The sequence below is a fragment of the Oreochromis aureus genome, unplaced genomic scaffold (genome assembly GCF_013358895.1).
Source record: "Oreochromis aureus strain Israel breed Guangdong unplaced genomic scaffold, ZZ_aureus HiC_scaffold_378, whole genome shotgun sequence".
NCBI classification, from domain to species: Eukaryota; Metazoa; Chordata; class Actinopteri; order Cichliformes; family Cichlidae; genus Oreochromis; species Oreochromis aureus.
In genome coordinates, this window is record NW_024108925.1 from 45,785 (window position 1) to 67,205 (window position 21,421).

The following is a 21,421-nucleotide window of genomic DNA, read 5'->3' on the forward strand; positions in this document are numbered from 1 at the left end:
AATAACAACAAGAAGAAAATATTGATCTGCTTTTCTTAGTTTTGCACCTTTAAGACGCAATTCAAACTCAAACAAAGCTGCAAAGCAGGAGAAAAACATGGCCATCAACTATTCTGTGCCACAGATCCAGTTCGCTGCAGCACAGAGTGATGATGAGATGGTGGAAGAACAACAGAGACAATTTACGGACCGTTAACATGTGCAACTTAGAAGTAGTCAGAGGTAACTGGATGGAGTTCAGTCAGGTTAAATGCACGGTTGATTGGATTATATCTGAAGATCATATGCTATTCGTGACAACTATATGTATATGTATATGTATTTGTAAATTTTGTGGCTTCCGTGCACACAAATTTATATTGTTCAGTTTGCATGTTAAAAGCCACAAACATGTAGCTAACTATAGGCTTTCTTGTGGAACTGAGAACTGTCCTGCCACTTTCAGAACATTTTCTGCCTTTCATTCACATATGCCTAGGAATCACAGAACAAGAAGGGAGACCACTGAGGAGAAGTTCTATGAGTTCACGGGTGACCTCAGCTGTCAAGTTCCTGGATGTGGGTATGCTGCACAAAACTTTACAACTCTGTGCCCATCTCAGATTTCACATCAAAGACGGGAAAAAAGTATTATGTCCATTTGAAGATTGCTCTAAATACTTCAGTGTCCGAACATCATTTTCCAGCCATATTTCTCGAAAACATAAGTAGACAGTTCAGCAGTCAAGGCAACAAGAAATTGGGAATTTGCCATAATACAAGGACAGGACACAGTTAATCTATTAGAAGACAGTTGGCTTTGTGTAAATTAAAAATGCAGGCTAAAATGCTCTTACCAACCAGCACTATACAGAGCATCATAGAGGAATTTCAGGATCTTCTCAGCTGTGCAATGCACGATGTTCTTGCAATACTGTCTGACAAACTGTCTTCATTTAATATTCCATAAGCAGAAGTGGACAAAATCAATCAAGAACTTTTTCATAGAGGACTATATATATCTGAGACACAGTAGGTTTCCTGACAAAGCTTTAAAAAGCAAAACATCACTATTTGTTACATTATGCAGAGCTTATCCTTCACTTTGGACCACTCATTCGTCTGTGCACCCTTAGGTTTGAGAGCAAGCACTCAGATTTCAAAGCATGTACAAGTTCAGTCTTGCATAACTTTGTCAACTTATGCAAGACTGAACGGCATCAGTTACTGCAGTCCTACCTCTCAGTGGGCCAAATGTTTCCACCTATAGTCCAAATGATTGGAGAAACAAGAGATTAGAATCATCATCTTTACAACGCTCTCATTCAAGAAGCTGTGGCAAACTTTGGATGTGTCAGCAGTTGTCTACAAAAGGTACCAAGTATGTCAAAGGCTATGTTTCCATTGTAGATGACACTGATGATGGGTTGGTTTTTGGGAAGATAGCTGTTATACTTGTTAACGATTCTGAATTGTACTTTGTGCTCAAGTTGCATCACTCAGTACTCCTCATTGACCTTGGACTTCACTGCCTGCGTTGCCCTACAGAAAGAAGTGTTTGTGTAAATGCTGACAGTCTGATGGATTATTACCCACCACCACTTTATAACATGGCAGGCCTTTTTGTTGTCTCCTTACACCATTCAGTTTCCTCTTAATTCTTTTTCAGGGATGGAAATTGAAGAGGAACTTACAAGCCTCCTGCCGACACTAGACAGAGAGAAAATAATCTGCATTGTAGAACATCTGACGGACGTTATTGGTGTACAACAAAAAAGTGATCTTTTGTTTGTGGAGGCGGAAGATCTCAAACCCTTTCTCACACCAATTCAAATACGTAAACTACTTCTTGCATTTAATTCAATTCAATTCAATTCAATTTTATTTATATAGCGCCAAATCACAACAAAAGTCGCCTCAAGGCGCTTTATATTGTACAATAGATCGCACAATAATGAATACAGAAAACCCCAACAATCATATCATATGACCCCCTATGAGCAAGCACTTTGGCGACAGTGGGAAGGAAAAACTCCTTTAACAGGAAGAAACCTCCGGCAGAACCAGGCTCAGGGAGGGGCGGCCATCTGCTGCGACCGGTTGGGGTGAAGAAGGAAAACAGGATGAAAGACATGCTGTGGAAGAGAGACAGAAATTAATAACAGATATGATTCGATGCAGAGAGGTCTATTAACACATAGTGAGTGGCTGGAAAGGAAAAACTCAATGCAAAAGGAGGTTTGTGTAGGTTCTGTACAAATCATAGACTTGAGTCTATGATTTGAAGGTCACTCATAGACTCATATGTCACTGATTAGCTTGATTAGCTTTTTTTTCTTTCACCATACTACACATGTACTTTGATAGTATAATGTTGAAGAGCGTTTAGGGCTCACATTGTCTGGTAGATACTTAACACGGAAAACATAAGTAGACACTAAATCTAACACCATTAACCTTTCATTGGTAGTGGTACAACTAAGGGTTTGAAATTGTGACATACTGTAAAATATATTGACTCAAGGTCTTTTCAATGCAAGACCTTGAGTTTGTAGTTCTTTGCAGTCCTGGGATTGCTTCTTTTCATCTTCAGACAAGGTCCCCAAAACTGCCTTGCCGTTACTACTCAATCCTAATTGTGATCTTTATTTATTTATTTGTTTAGATGGCAACAGACCAGAGAACCTGAATGACACCATTACTCTGGAGCCATGCCCTGCTGCATCAGCTGAAACATCAAGCCATCCACCTCACCCCTCCTCCTCCACGTCCACCACTATGTACAACCATTACTCCAGCTCTTGGGTCTCACACTTACAGATTCCTTGGGAAAGATTTCCACTCCGACTGTCGCATGCAATCACAAGAGGAGACAGAGCTCATCCAGACGACAGGAGAAGTATGGTTAGGATTGTTGTGGAGGCCATGCAAGTTCACTGCAGGAACCCTAAACGTGCATCTTGTGAAGAAGTTGCTAAAATCATTGTAAACAGATACCCTCAAACATTTGCAGATTTTACTGAAACGGGAGAAAGACTGGGTTGTGGACATTATTCACTACTAAGAAGCATCAAATCTAGAGTTGAACATGTTAATCGAGATAATACAACACATAGACTTCGTCAAACAAAGAGAACCAGGAATGAGGAAGACTGCAGTCCCAACAGTAATGCAACCTCACCTAAAAAGTTAGATGCCTTGTTGATAGCTATGGTTGTATAAATTGGCAACCAGTTGAACTTCCTGAGGGGAAATGCCAGCTTCTTTAGAGGAAAAGAAACACATCTTGTTAACAATTTTTAATTCAGAAGGACCTGGAGCTGTGGAGAGACCTGATGTGGATGACTTCATGTGCCTCACATATATTTCTCAGCGGCAGCTTATCAACAGTTGTCCCTCACTTTCAGTAGCTGAAATTCAGGAGCAGTGGCCATTCTTGTTTACTCGGAAAGGTCTTTCAACCACTTTTACAAACTCACAGGCATCGATATCAGTGAGCGCTTAGGTCAGGCCCTCATAACCAAAGGCAGAAGGATTATTAACTATTTCTCCAGCCAGAAGCTCAATAAGGACACTCGGTATAAGGACACTCATCCAGCAGATAGAAAGTGAGGGAGTTTTGACCAACAACAAGGTTGGCACAGCAACCATACTTCTCATGATGAAGTATTACAAGGAAGATGAAGACTCCCTCTTTGTCTTAGCAGATGTAAGCTTTTTTCATGCAGCTCTATGTTTAATGCTGTTGCTTGCTGTCCTGTTTTTGTTTTGTTTTTTGTTACATAAAATGTCTTGGTCCTTTTTCTGGCAGGAAACATCTACCAGGATGTCCCTTGAAGCAGAGAGCAACCTGCCAATGGCTCCAAGGCTGATTATGCTTGGTAAGAAGTCATTTATGAAATAGAGCTGATTAGACCATATTAAAATTTCTGTTTGGCACAGGAGCTTTTCCTGGACACGGGTATCCAGTCTCTTTTTTCGTAGCTCAAATTTCTGTAATTTCCTTTATAAACCAAGGTTGTTGGACATGTGTCTCAGTGAACCCAGCAAGGTAACAATATCAAATTTCACATTACATATTACTGATCAACATAGTAAAACATAGTAGCTACACCAACAGCAGAAATACTGAAGTCAATACTGTAAAGTTTAACAGCAGCACAAACTATAAACTCCAAAATAACCATACAGTTGATTCATCTCCGGTAATTTCATTGGGCTGACTCTTTGTTAGGTGTGTTTAATGTGCAGAATAATTCCCAATTATGTACAATTCTAATATGTTAAAACGGACTTATGTACATAAGGCCATTAATAATTAACTGTACGTATCTATTTGCTTTATGACTATCTAGACAGTGTGAAGAAGTGAAGTATTGAAATTATTTTATGTTGCATAATGACAACATGTTGCCCCTATACATTTAAGGACAAAGTTCAATGACCGCCACCTGCTGGATGGTGAGTGCAGAGGGGCGTGTAATTGTTGAGCTGGACAAAGAGAACACCTTTGCTGATGCGATGTCAGTCTTCTTTGGTTCATTCTATGTATTGAACCTGGAATACCAGGAGTCAGCGTGTGCAACATTGGAACTGATTCAGAGGTATGTTTGAACAGTTAGCTAATAGTGATAGATGATGAATAAATTATCCCTAAGTAACTCATTATTTCAAATCACAACTCAATGTTACTGTATGTTACTATTTATTGTGGCATGTTTTAAAGTTTTTTGTAAGGATAAACCCTGAAGAGGGAACAAAATGTACCTCCAAGGTTGGCACAAGCAGAAAGACTGGGACCACTGTGAAGCGAAAGGTTGTTCACATTAACCCTCATGTCACAACTTTCCTCCAGCGGCTTACTGAATTTGAAAACTTCAAATTAGGTAACTGTTTTTGCCATTTTTAGTGAATTTCTTGTATAATTTAAGTGACCAATGTGTTGTTACCTGTGTCTCCACAGATGATCCATGGCCCATGCTTTCCGGACATTTACACAAGACGAACAACAATGAAGACAAGCTCTCTTGCCATCTTGCAAGACGCTGTCTCTGTCCAATAGGTTTTTTGAGTGCAACAGTTTTGATTTTTTTTTTTCCTTCTTTTACCCGTTTGTTAAAAATTATTTCAGCTACTTACACTTTAATTGTCACATGTATTGGCTCACCCAACAAATCAATGAACTCAGTCCACAAAGCAAGATCAGGGTTCAGTGCAGGTCAGTCAAGTTCCTTCACACCACACACGCTCATCCATGTCCTTGTGGACCCTGCTTTGTGCATTGATTTGGTAGTGTGAGCCAGTATTTTGGATAAAGTGTATATAAAGGCAGAAGTGTGGGGCTTGATATTATATTCATTACAATTCAGTTTATTTGTATGGTGCCAACAAAATGAATGCCAAGGCACTTCACATTGTAGGTTTAAGACCCTACAAAATATAACTAAGAAAACCCAACACTTGAGCATATGTTGTCTGCCATGATATGGATATGAAATAATATCGTTATTGTTTGTACAACCATCTGAGAAAATAATGGATTACATGGTTTAGTAAAAAAAAGTGCTTCCTCAATGAAAATATGTTTTCAGTTCTTTTCAGTTTTGATTTTGGAAATGTGTATTTCAGCAGGAAAAATCAGAACAGAAATAAAAAGTGGTGTAAAAAGCACATGAATTATTGTGTGTGTGTATCTATCTATCTCGATCAATCGATCTTTAGTGGGTATATATATGTTTTTATATAAATATAAATAAATAAATGGTACCTTTTTTTTAATACAATACAATTTTTTTTTTTTTTAACCCTCCAGTCTCTTACAGTATGTTACTGTTTCCTTAAATTACGGTAAATTACGACGTGTTAAACAGTAAATGACCGCCTGTTGGGACATGGTATCCTCTAGCAGAGATTAATATTTTTGGTACTGATGATGCGTGATAACGGTAAGTTACTGGTAAATATATTGCAGTTTATTACCTTGCAGCGGGCTTACAGTGACATACCGTGAATAAACGGTAGTATACCAATTTCTTAATCACAGTATAATGTTACTTTGTTGACGTAATTTACGACATAACGACATAACGTTATCTCACTGGCGACTTATTAATTAAGAAGCACAAAGTCAGGCATTATTTCCTGTGAATTCCTAATGTGTGTAGGGATGAAAATGTCTATAGGGAGACAAAATGCCATGTAAAAGGATATACAGTATTTGCCCCCTTCATTGTTTTCTTCCTCATTTCTTTCTTTCTGCATTGCATGCTGGGAGTGTGGTGAGTCTAACTGAGAGATTGAGGACTTGTTTCTAACTTTACGTTTCTGTATGTTATGTCTTTTCTTTCTGATAGTATAGTTTGATTTTTATAGTGTGCGTGGAGTTAAATTAAGCTTCACTGATATTATTGATTGCTTAAAACTGGCTTTTTGTCGGTTGGCTTGTGTTACGACCCTGGCCATAATGTGTCTCGGTGGCTGTTTTTTGTTCTGCCTGTCTGTGTCTTTAAGAGTCTCTGCAGGTCCCTGATTGGAGAAGCTGACGGCTGCTGATTGGTCCCCTGATCATGTGGTTGCTTTGAAAATCTGTCACCAGCAGTTGTCCCGGGGCAGCGACTGACAGCAGCAGCAGACCCATCCTTGGCCTCCAAACCCTGTGTTACTCGTGTGTGTTCCTGAGGATTGCTGAGCTTCTGTATATAGTGTGTAGTTTAGAGTCACGTGTAAATAGTCACTGAAGCCGAAGGGGTGAGCTGCCTTGTTATTTTCTGTATCATTTTCTCCTGTTTATTCAGTTAGGGAGTTAGGGGTAGTGTCAAGAGAATATTGTATAATATGATCAGCTATATGAAATGTATCTTTTTATCTTATTATTAAGGACATGTCTAAGTGACTTTTCACCTAGTAACTTGTGTGCAGCTACTAACCGCTTCCTGTCTTCAGAGAACAGAGAAGTGAAACCTCAGCTCTTTTAGAAGAACATGCAAATGTAGTGAAGGGGAAAAACCAGCGGCTCTAAATGACGTTGTTACCTTTGTACACATTCACACACACACACACACACACACACACACAAAAACATCTTGTATAAATAAAGGGCGCGGACAGTCGTGGGCGCAGTTCGTGCGTTCCATGACTGCCCCTCGCGAGTGAAAAACTTCTGCAGTGTTGTGTTTTCTGACTCAGCCGTCTCAGCTGAAGAACGGCAGGGTGATTTAAAGAAATCCCCTGTCATTTAAATTGGTCCTTCGAGCCTAGAGATGGAAACAGCAGACTCGTTTCTGTGACTCCAATAAGGTCTGACTTCTGCATCCTGATGCCGTGGGTAAACCAGCACCGAAGTCTGTCGACAGCCCTCTCCAGGTAGAGGTGAAAGACCTGGGACGTAAGACAAATTCGGGTCCAGGCGGTGTAATAGTACTGGTCCACGACGTTGGGATCCAGCCAGACGACCTGACAACCAGCAAAGGACAGTTGAGGGTGAGAAAACACTTTTGGTTTTAAACCGCCGGGAAGGTTTTAAAGAAAGCGCATAGGTCTTATCCGCCGCAAGGATTAATAGCGCATTAGGCTGACCCACTGCACGGGTGCACAAAGAAAGCGCATAGGTCTTATCCGCCGCAAGGATTAATAGCGCGTAGGCTGACCCACTGCACGGGTGCACAAAAGAAAGCGCATAGGTCTTATCCGCCGCAAGGATTAATAGCGCGTTAGGCTGACCCACTGCACGGGTGCACAAAAGAGAAGCGCATAGGTCTAACCCACCGCAAGGGTTTGAAGAAAAAAGCACGTGAAATAGGTTGAGTTCGCGGAAGGAACTAAGTTTAGATTGGTTCTAGAGGTAGCCGTCAAATACCTCGTGACAAATAAGGTTTAAGTTCGCCACAAGGAACTGTGTTTAGACAGGTTTCAAGTAGCGGAATTACTTCGTGACAAATTAAGCGCAAATGTCTATCTGTGTGTATGTATATGTGTTTTGTGTATGTGTTTTGGAAGTAAGTTGATTTTACAGCACAATAAGCTGCTGAACTACTTCCATTGTTTGTTTTTTATTGTTTTCTTTGTGTATCCTGCAAAAGCTCAAGTACTGGTGATAAAGGGGAAAGGTAGAAGGCCGTGTCAGCAACCACCCCGAGTTTAGTACCAGAGAAAGCTTTGCAGTTCTGTGATAATGGGGAATCAGCCCACAAAAATCACTGCTGACGAGCAGTGGCTAGAAAAGAAATGTCCAGGCGCCGGACAAATTAGTGTATATAGATGGAAAAATCCAAAGAACACCTAAATGTCCCACTATACATTCACCCATATCAGGAGGAACATAATAATCCCTTATCAAGTGAAAAATTAGAGATCAAAGTAGAAGTTTAAAAAGGGATGGATACAGACCCAACTGAATATATATAAATACAAGAGGAATGAAGTGGAATAAACAAAAGGTTAAATTAAATTAGAGTTTATCGCTACTATATTCAAACTAATAATAGGAAGCATAACAACCTGTAAACTGGTACAAATGAAACAAATTGGGTAGACAACCATACCCAGAATGAATAGAATGAATGAAAGCAGATAATTCACACGAAACCATATTAAAATAAATTAGAGAGATGCATAAGGTATAATAAGGCTGTGTCATTGTTCAGCCAAGGAAAGAGTGTGAAAAAGCAAATGTCTCCAGCTTGGGAAGGTGTGAAACTGCAGGTCACACAGGCCCAAGATGGATACATAATAAAATATAAAATAATAAACTATTGTATACTAGTAGTATAGTAGTGTATTGTAATATACTATAGCTGTTGTAAAAAAAAAGGAAGAACAAAACAATAATAACATTAATTATGACACTTGACCTGTTTGTAAACCTGTTATCCTAGATGAGACTTTCTTGAGATGGAGAGCAAACCTATACTAACAAATAATAAGTCAAGCCCTGAATACAACAGCGAAAGCTACAGGTTTGAGACAACACAACAGTGCACTGGCTGCTGATTCTATTTTTAGACGGTGTGTGTGTGAGAATGCAAATGAGGAGCGGTGACGCGCATGCAGAGTGTTGCTTTCGGCGTAGAGTCTTATTGAGCTTTATAACTATTGTTTGCAAATATTGCTAAATGCCTGTGACTGAGATGCTGGTTTTGCTCACTACAATAGTATAAATAGAGTGTGAATTCATTACTGTGAATGTATAGTAATTGACTGAATTTTGATAGATGTATATATCTTGAGCCATAAAGGCTGGTGTGTTTTATTTTTAGTTATGTGTGTGTGGTGAGAAGCTGTGAGGATGATGAGAGGTTTCAGTTTTTTCTTTTCTTTTTGACTTGCTCTTTCTGATTATGGAAGGCATGTCCAAGATACTCGTATGAAAGCGTATTGTGAGTGATTTTAACTGTGTGAATGCTGTCAGTATTTGATTTGAGTGACTCCGCGTGATTTGTACCAAATCGGTAAATAGGTAATAATAACACTAAGGAGGTTTTTTAGTAGAGTGAGCGAAAAAGATGAGGTTTGGAAGAAAAGGCAGTGTGTGAGACGATTACTGAATGACAAAAGAGGTTAGAATATTTAAAGGTGTGAATGAAATAAAGGTGTATTGTTTTTAGATTAAGATTTAGTAGAATTAAAGAGGGTCTGTAGATTATAAATACAAAGAAAAAACAAAAGAGTTAGATTAGTTTGAAGAAACAGGAAATATGGCTCTGTGTGCCTGCTGTGTGAGAGGAAGTGGTGGTTGTGAGAGGCCCATAAAAGGTACTCACTGTGACAAGTGTGCACCCAGAGAAGAGAGAAAGAGTTAACCCTGGGCACATGAAGCAAATGGAGGTTTTAAGAAAAAGAAATGAAAAGAATATTAATTGTATGCTTTAGTGTGCCAATACAGGTGGACTTCTCTCAACATTGATCCTTGAGTACAGCGGCTAAATGATAGATTAACAGAATTGGGAGGAAAACAGGCCAGCCTTTGGCTTAAAAGTTGACAGCTTCACCTCTCATTGTCTCCTTATCCTGAGAAGGAGCTTAAAGAACAGTCAATCTCCTGATGAAGACCGACAGAACATCGTGGACTTGAATACCGCAGGCAAACGACAGTGCCCCTGATCCATTAACACTGATGACGACTGACGACCAGCAGCAGCATGTAAGAAAAGCGAGTAATGCAACATGTACTGTGAATTACAGGCTGGGCAGTTGAACAGTGGGATAAAGAATTGTGGAAGAGCACTGGACATTGAGTGTCATATTTGCCATGCTTGGAGTAATTTTGGAAGAGAAGACTGCAGAAGAAAAAGAAAAGGAACAGGACACTGTGAAGGAGGGGGACCAGTGTCAGGTGAAGCTGGACGAGTTTGACTGCGAGAATACAGGATATAATTGGATTGGAAAAATTGAAGCCACAACTCATGATTGTTTAGGGATGTCCACCATATCACGTTTAAAAGAGGTAGACACAAAATGAAAACACACATACACAAATTGTTACATGTGAGATTATTATTGAAATGAATTAGAAGTGAGATAGTTTGAATTTAGAACTCAGTGATAAGATGTATGAATTAAACCTTATTGAAACAAACACTTGCAATGAAGAAAGCAGCTTACACTCAATTAATATGAGCATAAAGCCTTGGTGCCATAGGCAATTTGTTTTTGTTTTTGTTTGTTTGTTTTGTAAGTTTGGAAAACAAATTTGTGATCATACTTGTGGATCACAGTGACATATAATGATTAGGCACATGATTTAACAATGACGAGTTTTAGAGCTGTGAGTTATGAGCTGTAAGCAATGCAAAGTTTTCCTTAACTTAAAAGTTTGAAATATGTAAGATGTATGAATTCTTTGAGAAATAGGAATTGCCTAAAATGCCCTAAGTCAAAATGTAGTGTTGCATCTACAAAGAAGAAAGCAGAAGAAGCATTCAATAACTTGAAACTGGCATTACAGAGACAAATACAGTTTTGGCTTTGCCTGATTATGATAAGCCTTTCTACTTACGTAGATGGACGTGCAGGCCTGTGCAGCCGCAGCAGAAGCAGTAAGAAAGTCAGCTGACATTGCTTTAGGGCACAATTTAATCATCAGAACACCCAAAATAATATGATTTGATGACTTGTGAAGGTAAACCGATACTCCCCAAGTCCCTGTGCAGAACAGCAGCATTAGTGACACATGGGGTGACCCATGTGTCCTCAGAGGGGATAGTCCAGGTCCTTAATACACACTTTTATACTCTAGTGATTATAGACGTATTCTCAAAATGGCTAGAGATTTATCCAGTGGAAAAAGCAGGTGCAATCTCAGTTGCAAAATGTTTATGCAATCATTCTGGCCTGAATGGCCTGAGTGCATAGGCCTAGTAAAAATGTGGATGAAATTAATACAAGGCTCTCAAAACTGACATTATTTGAGGTTGTTCATGGGAGACCTTTTCCACTCCCAGTGACAAGTGAACCTTTAGAAAAATCCGTCAGAGAAACAACCCTGGCAGAATGGATGGCAAAACTACTAGAAAATAAGGATATTGTTTTGAACAATAAACTGCCGTAAGACTCTCCAGTCTCTTGCAGGTTGAAACCAAGTGTTATTGACAACACCCACAGCCTGTAAAATTGCAGAGAGACCATCTTGGATACATCAGAGCCACTGCAAAGGTTGAGGTCCCGGAAGCCCGACACCGAGGAGGAAGCGCCTACGCTTGGTTGTTTCGGGGTGAGGGTGGTAAGTGCGTTCTTGGGGACCCCGTGAGGGTAAGCCCGCACTCCAATCTCTATCCGATCAACTTTAGGCAGCCAGGTGTAGGTGTGAAGGGGAACCCTGATGGCTACCTTGACTACAAAGCTCACCCTTACAGGACCCCAGCCGATGCCAACAGCAGCTGAGCCACGAGGCAGACAGAGAAGATGGACGTGCGACAACTTACACCTAATGGACATGACACAAGATCACATCCACCCTTGGATGAAAATGCCTGATACAGATATGTGTTTAACAAGACCACAGAGAAAGACTGTTATGTCTGCTCGCACATGCCGAGCATATTAACACAACCATATATGGGAAACACCCTGGGACAGGTGCACTAATTCTGATTTCCGACCACCTTCAGAGTGACTTTTGTAAAGTGCACAACAACAACAACAACATCGTCATCCTGATCCAGGAAGAAGCCCTAAACTTTAACAAGTTTAAAGAGACTGTTGATCGTCATTGAATTTTTCTTGATTTTATTTTGCTTTTCTTTACTTATGTTATTCTTTGTTTAAAGCTGTAATTTCACAGATGATTAGTTTGTCATTCACAGCATACGCAGATGTACCAAAACCGATGAAGACTCCTTTTCCTATTTGTCAGATGAAGATGAAGTGCTAATGATGTAGTAACTAAGAATGTGAAAGACAAGTAGTTACTCACTGATGAATTGTACATTTCATTTCGTGATCAACAGGAGGGAATGTCAAGAGAATATTGTATAATATGATCAGCTATATGAAATGTATCTTTTTATCTTATTATTAAGGACATGTCTAAGTGACTTTTCACCTAGTAACTTGTGTGCAGCTACTAACCGCTTCCTGTCTTCAGAGAACAGAGAAGTGAAACCTCAGCTCTTTTAGAAGAACATGCAAATGTAGTGAAGGGGAAAACCCATGGCTCTAAATGACGTTGTTACCTTTGTACACATTCACACACACACACACACACACACAAAACATCTTGTATAAATAAAGGATGCGGACAGTCGTGGGGCGCAGTTCGTGCGTTCCATGACTGCCCCTCGCGAGTGAAAAACTTCTGCAGTGTTGTGTTTTCTGACTCAGCCGTCTCAGCTGAAGAACGGCAGGGTGATTTAAAGAAATCCCCTGTCAGGTAGCATTTGTCTTTTGTTTGTTTTTTTTATCACGTAGGGTTTAGGTAGCACCCGCTTGACTCATTAAGCTGGTTTTGTTTGATTTTGGGGACCAGGGCGGGGTCACTCTTCTTTTAACTTATGCTACGTTCCTGTACCCCTAGACAGGGGTGTAACAACTACGTGTCGCTAAAATGGACCTCTCTAGCCTTACGAGACAAAATGAGTTTAAGATCATACCTAGTTGTCCTTGCTCTGTAGAAGAGTGTAGTCTGTCGGTGGGTGAAATTGTGGGTCATAGCAGCATTAAATCTGCTGCTCGGATGATCTACTTTAAACCTGAATGGAGCCAGAGATATGAGGAAGAGAGTCAGTGTGTATGAGTTAATGAAACTGAAGCATATAAATGTATTAATGGTCCAAGAAAACACATAGTGATTGTTTAAATGAGACAGACTGGAAGACTGGGATTGTGAGGGAGAAGTAATTTTGAGTCATTTAAATAGAGCCAGTGGTGGAGTGGTGCTACTTTTTCAAAAAAATTTCTTCCAGAATCCTATGATTTTCAGGAGGTGGTAAAGGACAGGCTAATGGTGGTGAAGGCAAAGTATGAGTGTTTCAAGATTGTGTTTGTGAACGTGTATGCTCCAAATACGGGGCCAGAGAGAATACTTTTTCTACACAAGCTTGAGGATGTCTTATGCAAGTGTGATCCATAAGAGTTTCTTTTTTTGGCCAGAGACTTTAACTGTACAGAATGATCAGTTGGACAGAAATCATTTAGAACCTCATGTGCCCAGAAGCACAGTCTGCAGTTGATGTTTGGAGGGAAATGCACAATAAAGAAAGACAATTTAGGTGGGCTAGGAGTAGAGAGAACTTTTTGTCTGCAGCTAGATTAGACAGAATATACTGTAAAAGATTACAGTTTGTCCAGAAGTTCTGGACATGTTTTTTGGAAACCGGTTGTTAGTGTGATTTTAAGAGGGATAGGAAGGCTGGGGATGGGGGCCTCACTGTTCTTATTGGACTGTCATTCATTGCATTCCTATGAAATACCAATGTTTTATAGAGGCCTGTTCAAAGTTTGGTCTGTTTTCAAGTGGAAAAGAATTGAACCAACTTCTTCATTGTTCTGGCTCCTGGAGGAACCAGTGGTGCTTGGGGCCAAGCTGGATACTTATGGTGGAACTGGAATTGCCTTTTCAAACAGACTGCTTGAGGCAAAGGTAGTTAAACTGGGGCAAATCATTGAGGTGGCTGGGCCTGAACTTCGGAGCACGGAGGCAGCAGCATCTCTGATTGGGTTAAAATCAAACCAAATTTGTTTCTGAGTGTTTTGGACTTCTGGTTTATGAGTCTAATGTCTTCTGACAAGGAGATGCTGTTGGACTATGCCAATGGACTAGAGCAGGGGTCGGCAACCTGCGGCTCCGGAGCCGCATGCGGCTCTTTAGTCCTTATACTGCGGCTCTGCGTGGTTTGGGCAAATAAATTAGAAGTATTTAGCTGAAGTGTATTTTATTTATGTTAGTTCTTTTTAACTCATAGTTCTAAATCGGAAGATTATTGTGATATTGAAATATAAAAATAAAATTATATTCTATTATTTTTTCATCGCTCAAAATAAGAGTCACACTTGCGGAAGCCGGTATACCCGCCGAAACGCCGTCCATTTATCGAGACTTTCAACCCCAGGTAGGCCAATTATGGATCTTCGGATCCACATTATGTTAGCAGCTATTCTCCACCGTGAACTATGTTAAAGACAAACACCATGAGTAAACTGACTTCGGCATGCTTTTGAGCATCTCTTTATTGAGCACTTTTCACATACGGTTGCTGTACGCATACAGCCGGCTGTAGCTTTTCAGCTCACAGCCCGACATACACCACCAACAACACAACAGCACAGATAGCGCAGACGTAAAGACGGCGAGGCGTGATTGCGGGTGTCGCTCAGGTGCGTCCGCCTCCCCTGCAGCAGCGCTGCAAACCACGCCTCGCCGCACGCATTAACCAGGTAAAATATATATTTAGGCAGAATTTTGCAAATATCTATTTTTCATTTTTCAGCAGCATAGTGCTTTTTTCCAATTATTTTTTTAAGAGTCAGGTCAAGGCTCCAACAGCCCAAAGGCGATATAAGGGTGGCGGCTGACAACAGTTTGTTTGCTACATGGATCATTTTAGTTCAGGTTGGTGTCTTTCCTTTTGTTATATTTCTTTAAGAGTTCAAAATGTGTTAATTACATAAATAAAATGTAATTTTCTCTGTAGCACTTCATGGATTTCATAAGCAACACACCTTAGTTGTTCACACAAAGCACAAAGATAAAAAAACAATATATACAGTGTTATCTTCATTTTAGATGTCAAAAAGTATTTGCGGCTCCCAGTGTTTTCTTTTGCGTGGAAACCGGGTCCAAATGGCTCTTTGGGTGTTAAAGGTTGCAGACCCCTGGACTAGAGTTTCCTGATAAAAAAGACTGTTTTTCAGAATTGGGACTGAACTTTGACTTTACAGGACTGAAAGGACCTCTACTCATGATTCGAGAAGATTTTGACTTTTGCATGCTCAGTGGTAAGATGTTGTAGTGTCTGTCCAAGAGTTAAATAAAAGGCAATTGAGTGGTGTGTGTGGAGAGCAAGGTTAGGAGTGGAAGAGAAGGTAAAACCTATTTGGAGGGTTTTTTTTAAACCCCCTTTGAATAAGAGGTCAGGTGATCTGCAATTGAGGATTTTGCTTGGGGCTATTGCTGTTAACAGCTTTGTATCCAAGTTCAATACAGATGTAAGTGGGTTATGTCCGTTTTGTCAAGAGATCGAAACTGTTTTTCAGGTTTCTTGATTGCAAACGCCTAGAGCCACTGCTTTGTATGGTGATGCATGTCTTCAAAAAACTGTGGAATAGCTTGGTCTCCATTGGAGTTTCTGTTTGGTGCTGGATACATGAAAAAAGAGGATTCAAAATGGAAGTTATTAAACTTTGTGGGGGATCAAGCAAAAATTTCTATATATAAAAGTAGAAAAGATAAGATTAACAATATTGCAGGGGTAAGGATTGATCGACTTTTCATTTCACACGTTAAGTATAGAGTTAAAGCTAAATTTCAGTTTTATTCTTTGACAAATAATTTGTCTGAATTCTCTTCCCAGTGGTGTTGCCTGAATATGGTGTGCTCTGTTGTGGATAATCAATTAATTTTCAGTTCTTTGTTTCTGTGATGGCTTTTGTTTTCTTTCTTTTCTTTTTTTTGTGATGTATCTGGTGATGACCTGATTGGTTTTTACTGTAAATAAATGTGTTGGTAAAATAAAAAAAAAATATTTCTTTCTTCCTGTCCTTCTTTTTCTTTTTCTTTTTTTTATTAAGGACATTTTTTTTTGTAAGTGGGAAAGCTTCTTAGGAGTGGCTGGCCTACCTAAATGACTTCAACAGTGCATTGATGACTCATTCAGGAGGTCACAAAAGAATCCAGAACAACATCTAAATAATTGCAGGGCTCTGGCCACAGCTTTTGCACTGGCCACAGTTAATATCACTGTTCATGACAAAAATGGTGGAATAGTAGAGTTCCAAGGCAAATATCTAAAAGAACACAAAGGCTCATCATTCATCATTTTCCACAAACATCTTGATAATCCCTGACACTTTCGGAAATTACTCTTTGGACTGACAAGACAAAAGCTGAACTTTCTGCATCCAATTACATCAGGTTGTGGGAATTATATCATTTTTATATCATGTTTATTCTTTTATATCCTTTTATTAAGCTTTGAGCAGTGGCAGTTGATGAAAACATTTATTCAATTTATTAAACATACAGTTTTAATCATGTTATTACACACATTGCATATGTGCTCATAGGAGTTAAGCACTCAATCCTGTGAAGGTCAGAAGCTTCGTTCAGCGTGATGTCTGAACTGATATATTGTAGGAATGACTTGGAGTGCTGTGAATGAATGCACAACATGCCTACACACACACAGACATTAAGTACAATTTCTAGGGTAAAGGTGAAATATATCTTTGCTTTGTCTTTGCTTAGCAACGAGTGACACAGAAGGTGTTAAAGATAAGTATACCATGAATAAGTCTACAGGAAACATCTGGAGAAGTCAGACAACCATATAGGGCAGAATGTTGATGAACACAGAAACTTGTTTAACTGTCATTAATTATAACCTATGCATGTGATATTCTTTCTGACGCAAGAAGGGGCGTGAACCCTTACATAATAAAACCATTTTGAATTTATGCTGTGACGGAGATCTGTGTTGACAATATTGAGCTGTGTATCTTCCCACACATGTGTTTAATAAAATCATTGTTTTGACGCACTTGGACCAGTGGTCGTTTGTCTTACACCTCAATCACGAATCGGGACAAGGTCTAAAATGAAAGAATTTCATAAAAAGAACAAAAACTTAGATGTCGGTGTGAGATATTTGTGGCTTTAGGACCTGGGGACCTTTTCGCGATTTATCTGCTAGAACTATGAATTCTACTCTCTCTATAAAGAAAGAACAAAGTTCCAAAGAACCACCAACACCATAAAAGAAAGAAGATACTGGAAAGGTCGAATCAAAGCGCAGATTTAAATCTAAATGAGATTCTTTGGCATGATGTTAAACAGGACACTCAAGCTTGAAAACAAGCTTGAAAGCTTGTTGTGGTGTCACAATGTAGTTATCACAAACCCTTGATTGTAGTTCTTGGCACAACAAGTTACATGTACATAACACAGAACATATTGTAGGCAGTGTGAGGTGTTGATTGTAATTAATTTACTGGTTTTGTTGTGTTTTTAAATGCAGCACTCTATAATCTTGTTTGTTTTTTCTCTTAAATTTATTGGTTTGTTTCATTATTTTTTTTTCTTTGTCAGTTTACAATTAGATGCTGAAGTTTGCTTTTAAGCATGCATCACATAAGAATGCCCAGCTGTTTGACCCATGATGTGCAAGTCTGCCCACGAAACTTATGGCCCCAGCGATAACAGAACTGATTTATGTACTGCAACCTTTTCCTCTATTCATGATTTTGTTTGTTTAAAAGGAATCAAATGGAAATCAAATTGAAGTCAGTGCTTGGTGGAGACTAGCTCTGATGTTTCACTCTGTCTGTCCATGCTTAACAGAAGACAAGTTTTCTGTGAGTAGATGGTTTGAGGCTGGGATGGTGGGGGGAGTCCAAGTTCTTTGACAGAACTTTAAAGCAGCAGAATGAACAGATGTTTCCCAATGATTAATGTTCCTCCCTGACTATCCTCAGAGGGGTTGCATGCCCATGCATCTCTAACCCTGTACACCTCCTCCGCAGCACTCTATAATGCTAATTTCTTCGCCTCACAGTTTCTCTTTTGCATTTAATTTTGCCTTTTCTTTAATTTATATTTCTTTCATGAAACATCTGCTTTTACTTTAATACAATTCTAACAAGTCAAGTGTTACTAAATGATGAATTTAATTTTTTGTAAAGACAGTGTATTGAGAAGTACATCCAGTTTCATTTGAAGCCACTACAGTGCAAAAGTTTAGGTGGAAATCCTCTCATACTGTAATATGGCAAGACAATAGACACCAGGGCTGTGTGCTGAAGTGATCAATCATAGAGAGAACCAAATAGAAACAGTCAGGCACTTCTCCCTCTCAAAACAGTAATTTAAATAACATAAACTGTGTCTTAAAGGTGTCATCTCATAGTGTAAGCCTGACCCCAAGTGGCAGAAATGGGAATAGAAATGCTGAAAGTTCTGTAGAGGAGTTACCAGGAAAGAGTCTGCTTCTGTTTTCTGTTCTTCACCTATTTGTTCTGTAAATTTAGACTTCACTCCAGCTTATTTTCATTCACATAAAACAGATAATACAATACATGTAACTTCTTTCATTCAGTCTTAGCTGTTGAGTTGCAACAGCTAAGTTGAAAAATCCATCATCAGTGAGAGAGTTAGCATAACAGTTATTGTGACTTTGCAAAACATGCAAGTTTTTTATTCAGACTTGTCTCTCAGTTCATCTCCTCTATTTTCTTTTAATTTTTGAGGGACTGTCGAAAGGAGTGCAGAGCAACAGCGTCCCCTGCTGCTTCAAATGATGAGTACGGACCCCTGTGCACACAGTCTCAAGGGAAATTGCCTGTTAAAATCTAGCACTGTGTGATAATGAATGCCAGGCCATTGGTAAAGGGCTCACATTAAATATTTACAGTCTCACTTAATATTTCATATGGTAATTTTGTATTTAAATTGGATTTAATATTTAATATAAATACAGAGCTAAGTGCAGTATGCTATTCTCAAACACCAATCCAGACACTTTTCATATGACCTGGGGGAGTAAATATGACACAGACTACATACAAATGTAGACCTTCAGTGTTAGAACACACAGACAAACAAGGACAGAAGGACATGATATCATCTCTGTTTACAACATTGGCTTTTATACAGAGAGGGTCACTTGAGCCATTTTTGTTTGAACCATCTTTAAGGCTAGGTAAAGGCTTTATTCACAGTTTACTATGTTTCAATTGTAAAAATAATAATAATAATACTAATGATATATAATTACCTGGTATTATTGATTTAATTATCTTTGCACTCATAAGTAAATGAGTAAAGAGCCAGAATTTAATAATTAATAGTAAAATTTGCCTCTTCATCATCAAAGCATTCATTACTAGCATGATAAACAAGTTTTTAAAAGTTTCTCACATCATATGTTGGCTAAAATTTCTTTCACATGTTAGGAAAGGAAAACTAATGAGACTACTCATCTACTTGCTAATGGTAGCCCTGTTTCCACACAAAACAGAGATGGTCACTGATCTTAGAGCAGTGAAAGTTGAACAGGCGGCAGCTTGCCTATCATTCTGCTCTACGCCACCATATTTCCAACTAAAAGCTTAACCACACTTAATGTATCAAATCAACCAAATACTTCAGAGTAACAAAATTTTGCCTTGTTATGTCATCTATTATGTGTACTTTGTAGACACATGTAAATGTCATTCTTGTTAAATTAACTATTACAGGGCAAGTATTCTGAACATCAATGTTGTTGTTTCAATTAGATGATATGTTTTAGATTAGATTAATTTACTTAGATACAAATTGAATTGAGATAAACTGAATTATTAACACATCCAAAAAATGTAACATTCTTCTGTATTTGGCAGCAAGTAACAGCATCGAACATTATTGTTATAATTAGTTCTTCCCCTTTGATGCCTCTTTCAACCGATTTCTTTTTTTTAATGCTACACTTTCTTCAGCTGCTGTCTTTTTATTGTCATAAAATGATGCAATTTGTATCTGTAGAGATTTTCAGCTTTCGTTCATCAAGATCTGATCTGTGATTTTAGGTTTTTCTTTAATTCTTTTGAGAATTACATTTAATAACTTGACTGTTATATTATGTCATCAAAACAAATTCATCTGATGAATATGTTCCATATTTGTACTTTTTTTTCATGAATAAGAGGTCAATAGCACCACTTCTCCAAAAACTTTATATCAGACAAATATTCCTAAAAAACCTCATTGCTACCCCCTGTACGGTGTACATTTTAGGACATCGTCAGGTCTCAAGAAAAAAGTTGTAATTGTCAACTGTAATTGTCAGGATATATATTTATTCCAGCTCTCATAGGGCAAAGAAATGACTCAGACTTGTCAAATGTTCTTTGACTTGATACACAATATGAAGTTCACAATTTTCTTACAAATAAAACTATAACTAGAAAAAGTTGCATTTCCTGCGAAAATGCAGTGTGGATGCTTTAAAGCTGAAGCTATCTGCTGAAACTAGCTGAAAAACTGAAAAGTTGCAGAAATTGTAAAAACTTTGCTGAAGCAAAGGAACTTAGCTAAAATGTAATTACTTAGCAGAACTGCAATATCTTAGAGGAAACATAATACTTGGCAGAAATACAATAGCATAGCAGAACTAAGCAGAAATATTGTAAATTACCAGAAACATGATAACTTCTCAAAATACAAGAATTTAGGAGAAATAGTATAAAATAACAGGAAGAATATGTTTTAGCCAAAAATTTTAAACATTATAGAAATACTATGATTTAGAAAAATAGTACAACATAGCAGAAATACTGTGATTTACCAGAGACACTGTGATGTACTATGAATATTGTAATTTTAAATAAATACTATGTTTTAGCACAAATACTATAATTTGGCAGAAATACTATCGTTTGGCAGAAATACTATGTTTCAGCATATATACTCTGGTTTAGCACAAATATTATAACATAGCTTGTTATGGTTCCTCCTATAACAAACGCTATATTTAGAAAGAAAAAATATAATATAGTAGAAATACTATGATTTAGCAGAAATACTACAATATAGCTTAATAACATTGATTTAGAACAAATACTATGATTGAGCAGAATAGTAATAACTTAAGTGAAAATATTGGAAAGGTAAACTGACAAGCTGAAAAATAAAAATATGAAATATTAGAGATATATGACATAGACGATTGGTTGGCTTAGAAGCCATGAAGACCCCAATATGCAAATTTTAATGTCCCAGCCCTCAGATATGATTGGCTGGCTGGGAAGCCGTGTA

The 21,421-nt window shown here is 38.4% G+C and overlaps 1 pseudogene; it reads left to right on the forward strand.

Moving 5' to 3' along the window:
* The first annotated feature begins 352 nt into the window (after positions 1–352).
* LOC116316489 lies at positions 353–3,883 on the forward strand (annotated as a pseudogene).
* The last annotated feature ends 17,538 nt before the right edge of the window (positions 3,884–21,421 follow it).